Consider the following 10,295-nt stretch of genomic DNA (forward strand, 5'->3'; position numbering starts at 1 on the left):
CTTGCAAACTCAAATAAACGTCTTGCAAACTCATTCTTGCACACTCAAATAAATGTCTTGCAAACTCAAATTCTTGCACACTCAAAAAGAATGTCTTGCACACTCAAATAAACGTGTTGCAAACTCATTCTTGCACACTCAAATAAATGTCTTGCAAACTCAAATTCTTGCACACTCAAAAAGAATGTCTTGCAAACTCAATAAACCTCTTGCAAACTCATTCTTGCACACTCAAAAAACGTCTTGCAAACTCAAATTCTTGCAAACTCAAATAACGTCTTGGTAAATTCTTGCACACTCAAATAAATGTCTTGCAAACTCAAATAAACGTCTTGCAAACTCATTCTTGCACACTCAAATAAATGTCTTGCAAACTCAAATTCTTGCACACTCAAAAAGAATGTCTTGCAAACTCAAATAAACCTCTTGCAAACTCAAATTCTTGCAAACTCAAATAACGTATTGCAAACTCAAATTCTTGCACACTCAAAAAGAATGTCTTGCAAACTCAAATAAACGTCTTGCAAACTCATTCTTGCACACTGAAATAAATGTCTTGCAAACTCAAATTCTTGCAAACTCAAAAGGAATGTCTTGCAAACTCAAATAAACGTCTTGCAAACTCATTCTTGCACACTCAAATAAATGTCTTGCAAACTCAGAAGGAATGTCTTGCACACTCAATTAAGTATCTTGCACACTCAAATACGTGTCTTCCAAATTCAAATAAATGTCTTGCAAACTCAAAAACAGTGGACCAGCTTTATAAGACCATCAGACCATAAGACATAGGAGCAGAATTAGGCCACTCGGCCCATCGAGTCTGCTCCGCCACTCAATCATGGCTGATATTTTCTCACCCCCATTCTCCTGCCTTCTCCCCATAGCCCCTGATCCCCTTAATAATCAAGAACCTATCTATCTCTGTCTTAGAGACTCTCAGTGATTTGGCCTCCACAGCCTTCTGCGGCGAAGAGTTCCACAGATTCACCACCCTCTGGCTGAAGAAATTCCTCCTCGTCTCTGCGTTGCGCCCGGCGTGGATCGGGCGTGCCGGGTGTGGTGAGCCACGTATGGCTGCGTAAGGCTGTTGTATATATGTTCTCCTGTTCTATTAGTATTGTTATCTCCACTGTTGTATATACTTATTGTGATGAATGGTTACTGCCTTATCATCATGTAAGGTGATGTCCCCTTTAAGACCGGGCTTGGAATCCTGGGGACTCCGCCCCTGGCTCCGCCCATCTGGGAGCCGTATATAAAGGGCTGCCTCATGGTCTGTAAGTCAGCTCTCGTCCATATCTGTAGCATAGTTCTTAGTCTAATAAAGCCTTTGTTACCGTTTACACTCTGAGCGTCATTATTGAGGGTACCTCAATTTATTAGACTAAACTAGATTCAGGATGGACGCAGGCCTAAAACCAGAGAAGCTCAATCTGGAAGCACGAACGCCGGAGGCGAAGGAAATTTTTTAATACTGGCTGCGGTGCTTCGAGGCCTACCCGGACTCCGCAGAGACTCCCATCCTGGGGCCACGCAAGCTGCGTCTACTCCATGCCCGGGTGAGCCACAGAATCTCCGCCACGCTCGAAAAGGCAACGGCTTATGATGAGGCGGTCGAGTTACTCCGCAAGCGGTTTGTCAAACCCATCAACGAGGTACACGCCAGGCATCTGCTCTCTACCTGCCGGCAGCGCTCGGGGGAATCGCTCGACGAGTTTGTTGAGAAACTCACCGCGCTTGCCAGGGACTGTGACTATCAGGATGTGACAGGGGAAGTCCATATGAACCTGCACATCAGAGACGCTTTCGTGTCCGGCATCCGCTCGACCTACATCCGGCAGCGACTGCTCAAAAACGGGGCAAATGACCTCCAGGACACGCTAACGCTCGCCTTCTCGCTGGAGGTGGCCCAACATAACTTGGGTACGTACCCCGCGGACTCTGCGAGCCCCCCCGGACTTCCTCAGACTCAACCGTATTACAGACCTGCGCCACTCGGCGACCCGCTCACCATGGGGGCACACCGTGCTTCTTCTGCGGGCAGGGCCAGCACCCAAGCCCACGCTGCCCAGCCCACTCCGCGATCTGCAGCGACTGCGGGAAGAAAGGGCATTTTGCGAGGGTCTGCCTGCCCAGACCCAGGGGCCAGAAAAACAAAGAACAGCCGGCCTGAAAATCAGGCTCTCAGGCCCGCAGGCCTCGCAATGCTGCTGCGCACCAACCCGACCTGCCCCCTTCTGACGCGTCATCAGCCTCGTGCGAATCATGGGAGCGGCCATCTTGTTGGTGGCCATCTTCTCGACCCGACACGTGCGACCGACGGCGGCAGCCATTTTACGAGTCCGACTCGGCTGAGGACTCCGACTACCCGCGAGTGGGAGCGATCACCCTCGATCAAACTCGGCCAAAACACCTGCAGAACTCTATGATGCAGGTCCAGGTCAACGGGCGCGACACTGCATGCCTCTTCGACTCCTGGAGCACGGAGAGCTTTATCATCCATCATGAAACGGTAAGGCGCTGCTCCCTACGCACCCATCCCGCATCCCAAACCATAGCCCTCACCTCTGTGCCCCCCTGCTGCTCGGACTGGATTTCCAGTGCAGCCACCGAAGCCTGACACTGAAGTTCGGCGGACCCTTGCCCCCCCTCACGGTGTGCTGCCTTGCGACACTGAAAGTCGCACCCCCCTCGCTATTCGCGAACCTCACTCCCGACTGTAAGCCCGTCGCCACCAGGAGCCGTCGCTACAGTGCCCAAGATATGGCTTTTATCAAGTGAGAGGTCCAGCGTTTACTGGGAGAGGGGGTCATCGAGGCTAGCAACAGCCCTTGGAGAGCGCAAGTGGTGGTAGTCCGGTCCGGGGAGAAGAAACGGATGGTCGTGGATTATAGCCAGACCATAAACCGATTCACGCAGCTTGATGCATACCCCCTTCCTCGCATCGCGGAAATGGTAAATCGGATCGCCCAATACCGAGTCTTTTCCACGGTCGACCTCAAATCCGCCTACCACCAGCTCCCCATCCGACCAAAAGACCGCCCCTATACTGCCTTCGAAGCAGCCGGCCGGCTCGTCCACTTCCTCAGGGTCCCCTTTGGTGTCACAAATGGGGCCTCCGTCTTTCAAAGGGCGATGGACCAAATGGTGGACCAGTACGGTTTGCGGGCTACATACCCGTACTTGGACAATGTCACCATCTGCGGCCATGACCAGCAGGACCATGACGCTAACCTCAAAAAGTTCCTCCAGACCGCCCGAGCCCTTAACCTGACCTATAACGAGGGCAAATGCGTTTTCCACACCACCCAGCTAGCCATTCTCGGCTATGTCGTGGAAGACGGGGTCCTAGGTCCCGACCCCGACCGCATGCGCCCCCTTAAGGAACTCCCTCTCCCCCGCAGCCTCAAGGCCCTCAAACGGTGCTTGGGGCTTTTCTCCTATTACGCCCAGTGGGTCCCCAAGTATGCGGACAAAGCCCGCCCACTCATAAAGACCACCATTTTTCTCCTCTCGGCTGAGGTTCAATTGGCCTTCAACCGCATCAAGGCCGACATCATCAAGGCCGCCATGCACGCGGTGGACGAAACCATCCCTTTCCAGGTAGAGAGCGATGCATCAGACATCGCCCTGGCTGCTACCCTCAATCAAGGAGGCAGACCAGTAGCGTTCTTCTCCCGAACCCTCACCGCCTCCGAGGTTCGACACTCTGCAGTCGAAAAGGAGGCACAAGCCATTGTGGAGGCTGTGCGGCGCTGGAGACACTACCTCGCCGGTAGGAGGTGTTGCTCTTTTTAGCCTTAGTTTATTAGCTCTGATTATGTCACCTTTGCTCACGAGTTGCCAGGTATCTTTCGGATACCGCCACGTGGTTCAAGTTCAAGTTATGATTAATAAGTCAGCACACCGCTTAGTAAGATTGAAATCAACGGTCATTTATTATGTACAGCAATAAATACTTACACAATAATCCTACTTTCTATATCACTACCTACCACTACTGGCCAATACTTAACTTTAGGAAGGGCCCACCAGGTCAGGGAAACGAATGGTTTATCGAATCGGATCTGGCCCGCGGGATTCAAAAGGCTGATACGGGTCGATGGCTAGGAGTCTCTATCGGGTAGTGATCGCTGGAGTCAAACTTACGGTTTCTGGTCGATGTTCTTGCGAAGGCTGCGAGCAGGAGAAGAAGGGAGAGAGAGAGAGATCTGAACTTGGCCCCTCAATTTATAGGGCCCAGGGGCTACCCGCCTCTCCGGGCGGCCCTTGACCCTGAGTCCCAAGGGATTGGACTTGTTCCCAATCACTGGGTTCGATACGTCCAATAACGGGGCGATTCCTCGATCGGGGGGTGGTCGTTCACCTGTCTTTGTTTCGGCCACTGCAGGCGCCGAGAGGTCTGGCCCGGCATTCAATTGCTAATATGTTGCAATTGTTCCCGGGGATAGCCGATTACACTGCAGATGTCTGGGTTGATGTGCTGCTAATGGTCGTAGGTATCGATCTGGGCCGACTTCCCCAGAGCCGAATACGCTATTCTGTCTGCAGCTGTCCGTTTGTGTCCTGTTGGCTGCTTTTCCCATCAGCCTTTTCGGTTAGCCATTTTAAATCGGGGTTTGGCCAAATTAATAGGGAATCAGCCATTTTAGGTGGCTACAGAGGTTTACCCTCGTCACCGACCAACGGTCAGTCGCCTATATGTTCGTTAACACGCAACGGGGCAAAATAAGAAACAATAAAATTTTGAGGTGGAGGATCGAACTCTCCACCTACTCGTACGAAATCAAGTATCGTCCAGGGGAGCTCAACGAGCCCCCAGATGCCCTGTCCCGCAGCACATGCGCCAACGCGCAGGAGGACCACCTGCAAGCCATCCACAATGACCTCTGCCACCCGGGGGTTACCCGGCTCGTCCATTTCATCAAGTCCCGCAACCTACCTTACTCAACCAAGGAGGTCAAGGCCATGGTCCGGGCCTGCCAGGTCTGTGCGGAGTGCAAACCGCACTTCTATCGGCCAGACAAGGTTCAGCTCGTGAAGGCCTCGGGTCCCTTTGAGCGACTGAGCGTGGACTTCAAGGGGCCCCTCCCGTCCACCAATCGTTATGCCTATTTCCTCACCGTGATCGATGAGTTCTCCCGTTTCCCATTCGCCATTCCCTGCCCCGACATGACCTCAGCCACGGTGATTAAGGCACTGCACAGCATCTTCACCCTGTTCGGTTTCCCCGCTTAGATCCACAGCGACCGGGGTACATCGTTCATGAGCGATGAACTGCGTCAGTATCTGCTCAGCAAAGGCATCGCCTCGAGCAGAACGACCAGTTATAACCCGCGGGGAAACGGGCAGGTGGAGAGGGAGAACGCGGCAGTGTGGAAGGCTGTCCTTCTGGCCCTGCGGTCGAGAAGTCTCCCAACCACCCGCTGGCAGGAGGTCCTACCCGATGCCCTACACTCCATTAGGTCACTCCTCTGCACGGCCATGAATGAGACCCGTCACAACCGATTGTTTGTCTTCCCCAGGAAGTCTACCTCCGGGGTCTCGTTTCCACCTTGGCTGATGGCTCCGGGACCTGTTCTTCTCCGGAGGCACACAAGGAGCCATAAAACGGACCCCCTGGTCGAAAAGGTCCGACTGCTCCACACCAACCCCAGTTACGCCTACGTGGAGTACCCCGACGGCAGGCAAGATACGGTTTCCCACCGGGATCTGGCACCCGCTGGATCCCCCACCACAGACGCCCCTTCCCGCGCCGCTCCCCCGCAGGACCCGTCGCCCCCTACAACACACCCCCTTCCGGCCCTACCACCCGTTGGTGAGCTCCTACCGTGCGCCCCCCCTTGTGCCCCCCCTTTACACACCCCGCCAGCGCCGGCACCGCTACCCCCGGCCCTGCCTAGTCCCCCTGCCCCGACCCAGACCGAAGCTCCGACCGCTGTGCTCCTGGTGGTGCCCTCAACCGGGACGTCCGTGCCCGCCGCACCACCGCCCGAATTGAGGAGGTCGAGGAGGACGATCCGGCCGCCGAGACGGATGGACCTATGATGGCACTTCACCCCCCGCCGGACTCTTTTTAAACAGGGGGTGAATGTGATGAACGGTTACTGCCTTATCATCATGTAAGGTGATGTCCCCTTTAAGACCGGGCTTGGAACCCTGGGGACTCCGCCTCTGGCTCCGCCCATCTGGGAGCCATATATAAAGGGCTGCCTCATGGGCGGTGTAACAGTCAGCACACGTCTCAGCTCTAACATAGTTCTTAGTCTAATAAAGCCTTCTTTAGCGTTTACACTCTTCGCGTCGTTATTGAGGGTACCTCACTTATTGTTATTGCTGTCCTGTTATTGGTTGTTGCTGTTGGAATGTTATTATTGGTGCTGCTGTTGGCTCCGCCTGTGGCTCCGCCCAGCGGTGGAGGTATAAAGCCTGTTGACCTGGGTCAGCCCTGTAGTGCGGGACGAGCTACAGGTTGGCACATATTTAGCTCATTAAAGCATCGGTGAATCGCGGGAGCGGGCAAAATCGAGGTTCTCACCGGATGTGAACCATTTCCCGATTCACCCGGCCCGGATCGAGGCCTAAAGATGGCGGAAATATCGTCAACCCCCGTGAGCGTTCATTTCAGTCTCAGTAACGAGACCGAAGTCGAATGCAGCGGCCTCCCGGGAATTACCCCCCCCCCCCCCCCCCCCCCCAGGCAGGAAGTCATGCGAGCGTTGTTTAGTACTCCTTTTCAAAGATGCGAAGCTGGCGCAGTGGCTGCTTGAGGGGGACCTGAGGAGGTGAGGAGCCATTGCCATTTTCCAGCCTGCGGCTCAGGCGCGCCAGAGCTGTAGCCCCAGTTCTCAGGGAGGAGGGCGGGGGGGGGGGGGGGGGGAGGTGGGGCATTGGTCCTTCAGGGGGTTGGGCTTGGTCGGGGGGGGGGGGGGCTGAAGCGTTCCAGGTCGGGGGGGGGGTCACCCCTGTGCCGGGGGCGATGCGGGTGAGGGGCTTTGCGTCCGCGAGGCCTACACGCCACCTTTAAATATTGCGGGGGCCCATAACAGGTACAACCACAGCTGCGGCCTGTCCATCCCACCAAACTCCCCCCCCCCCCCCCCCCCCCCGCTGCGGCTTCGATCCCGAAATTCCATTCCACTCCCTTCGACTGTCAGCAGCCTCTAGCTTCACAGCTGAAGGCCATTTCAAATGAGGAAACAGCCCTGTTATTTGTGGGAGGACCTCACACTCCTCGACTCTCAAGTGCTTCCTCGAAGGAGCAGGTGCCATGTCTGAGAGGGTGGTTAGTGGAGCGGACGTCCTGGAACCTTTGAAGCCTGAACAGTGGGCCTGAACTCTCGGAGCGACAGCACCACAGAGGCAGCGGCCAACAATCAAACACGACGGAGCTGGTCTTCAGCACCGAGGACGCTGTCGCGGACACAGGGTGAGTGTCGCAATGAGCGGGGGGCAGCTGAGAGAAGGCGGGGCAACCATGGTAAGGGTAAGGGAGGCTTGGGGAGGGGTTGAGGGCCATCGCAGGCTGGAGGCGGGACCCCCGTGTGCAGGGAGCCGCCCGCCGCACACCCTGAGGACCCGGCCGCCCGTCAGGCTGAGGAGGGAGCCCAGAGGGGAGCCCAGCGATGTGCCAGGGCGCACAGGCGTCGTTGGTCCTTCCAGGAGCTGGCGCCATGTGCCGCGGGCGACTCGGTCTCAGCAGAGAGACAGTGCGGCCACCGTGCCACCTCCGCGAGGACTTGGCAGCCGGCGGAGGAGGAGGGCACCTGCCCCCCGGTGGCCGTGACGGTCACTGCAGCCCCAGGCCTCTCCGCCACCGGGTCATTCCAGGCCTCGAGCGGGGACCTGTGCGGCATTGCCCAATCCTCCGCCCACAGGTGCGCCCCGGAGGTGCCGGATGCGCTGTGTGCCCGGGCATCCGGCTGGACCACCTTCCAGCTGGACGAGGCCCGTGCTGCAGGATTGGCCGCCATCACTGGGGGGCCGCAGGTCCAGGGGGTGATCGATGGCACGAAGCTCGCCCAGCTAGCACCGGGGCGTCAGGGGGTGCCCAGGGAGGGTGCCCAGGGAGGGTGCCCAGGGAGGGTGTCCAGGGAGGGTGCCCAGGGAGGGTGCCCAGGGAGGGTGCCCAGGGAGGGTGCTCAGGGAGGGTGCTCAGGGAGGGTGCCCAGGGAGGGTGCCCAGGGAGGGTGCTCAGGGAGGGTGCTCAGGGAGGGTGCCCAGGGAGGGTGCCCAGGGACGGTGCCCAGGGAGGGTGCTCAGGGAGGGTGCCCAGGGAGGGTGCCCAGGGAGGGTGCCCAGGGAGGGTGCTCAGGGAGGGTGCCCAGGGAGGGTGCCCAGGGAGGGTGTCCAGGGAGGGTGCCCAGGGAGGGTGCTCAGGGAGGGTGCCCAGGGAGGGTGCCCAGGGAGGGTGCCCAGGGAGGGTGCCCAGGGACGGTGCCCAGGGAGGGTGCCCAGGGAGGGTGCTCAGGGAGGGTGCTCAGGGAGGGTGCCCAGGGAGGGTGCCCAGGGAGGGTGCCCAGGGAGGGTGCTCAGGGAGGGTGCCCAGGGAGGGTGCCCAGGGAGGGTGCCCAGGGAGGGTGCTCAGGGAGGGTGCCCAGGGAGGGTGCTCAGGGAGGGTGCTCAGGGAGGGTGCCCAGGGAGGGTGCCCAGGGAGGGTGCTCAGGGAGGGTGCCCAGGGAGGGTGCCCAGGGAGGGTGCCCAGGGAGGGTGCTCAGCGAGGGTGCCCAGGGACGGTGCCCAGGGAGGGTGCCCAGGGAGGGTGCCCAGGGAGGGTGCGCAGGGAGGGTGCCCAGGGAGGGTGCCCAGGGACGGTGCCCAGGGAGGGTGCCCAGGGACGGTGCCCAGGGAGGGTGCGCAGGGACGGTGCCCAGGGAGGGTGCCCAGGGAGGGTGCTCAGGGAGGGTGCCCAGGGAGGGTGCCCAGGGAGGGTGCTCAGGGACGGTGCTCAGGGAGGGTGCCCAGGGACGGTGCCCAGGGAGGGTGCTCAGGGAGGGTGCCCAGGGAGGGTGCCCAGGGAGGGTGCCCAGGGAGGGTGCCCAGGGAGGGTGCTCAGGGAGGGTGCCCAGGGAGGGTGCCCAGGGAGGGTGCCCAGGGAGGGTGCCCAGGGAGGGTGCTCAGGGACGGTGCCCAGGGAGGGTGCCCAGGGAGGGTGCTCAGGGAGGGTGCCCAGGGAGGGTGCCCAGGGACGGTGCCCAGGGACGGTGCCCAGGGAGGGTGCTCAGGGAGGGTGCCCAGGGACGGTGCCCAGGGACGGTGCCCAGGGACGGTGCCCAGGGAGGGTGCCCAGGGAGGGTGCCCAGGGACGGTGCCCAGGGAGGGTGCTCAGGGACGGTGCCCAGGGAGGGTGCTCAGGGACGGTGCCCAGGGACGGTGCTCAGGGAGGGTTCCCAGGGAGGGTGCCCAGGGAGGGTGCCCAGGGAGGGTGCTCAGGGACGGTGCCCAGGGACGGTGCTCAGGGACGGTGCTCAGGGAGGGTGCCCAGGGAGGGTGCCCAGGGACAGTGCCCAGGGAGGGTGCCCAGGGAGGGTACTCAGGGAGGGTGCCCAGGGAGGGTGCCCAGGGAGGGTGCCCAGGGAGGGTGCTCAGGGAGGGTGCCCAGGGAGGGTGCTCAGGGACGGTGCCCAGGGACGGTGCCCAGGGAGGGTGCTCAGGGAGGGTGCCCAGGGAGGGTGCCCAGGGAGGGTGCCCAGGGAGGGTGCCCAGGGAGGGTGCTCAGGGAGGGTGCCCAGGGAGGGTGCCCAGGGAGGGTGCCCAGGGAGGGTGCTCAGGGACGGTGCCCAGGGAGGGTGCCCAGGGAGGGTGCCCAGGGAGGGTGCTCAGGGAGGGTGCCGAGGGAGGGTGCCCAGGGAGGGTGCTCAGGGAGGGTGCACAGGGACGGTGCTCAGGGAGGGTCCCAGGGAGGGTGCTCAGGGACGGTGCCCAGGGAGGGTGCCCAGGGAGGGTGCCCAGCGAGGGTGCCCAGGGAGGGTGCCCAGGGAGGGTGCCCAGGGAGGGTGCTCAGGGAGGGTGCCCAGGGAGGGTGCCCAGGGAGGGTGCCCAGGGAGGGTGCCCAGGGACGGTGCCCAGGGAGGGTGCCCAGGGACGGTGCCCAGGGACGGTGCCCAGGGAGGGTGCTCAGGGAGGGTGCCCAGGGAGGGTGCCCAGGGAGGGTGCCCAGGGAGGGTGCTCAGGGACGGTGCCCAGGGACGGTGCCCAGGGAGGGTGCCCAGGGACGGTTCCCAGGGAGGGTGCCCAGGGAGGGTGCCCAGGGAGGGTGCCCAGGGAGGGTGCTCAGGGACGGTTCCCAGGGA

This window comes from Scyliorhinus torazame, chromosome 24 (assembly GCF_047496885.1).
Source record: "Scyliorhinus torazame isolate Kashiwa2021f chromosome 24, sScyTor2.1, whole genome shotgun sequence".
Taxonomy (NCBI): Eukaryota; Metazoa; Chordata; class Chondrichthyes; order Carcharhiniformes; family Scyliorhinidae; genus Scyliorhinus; species Scyliorhinus torazame.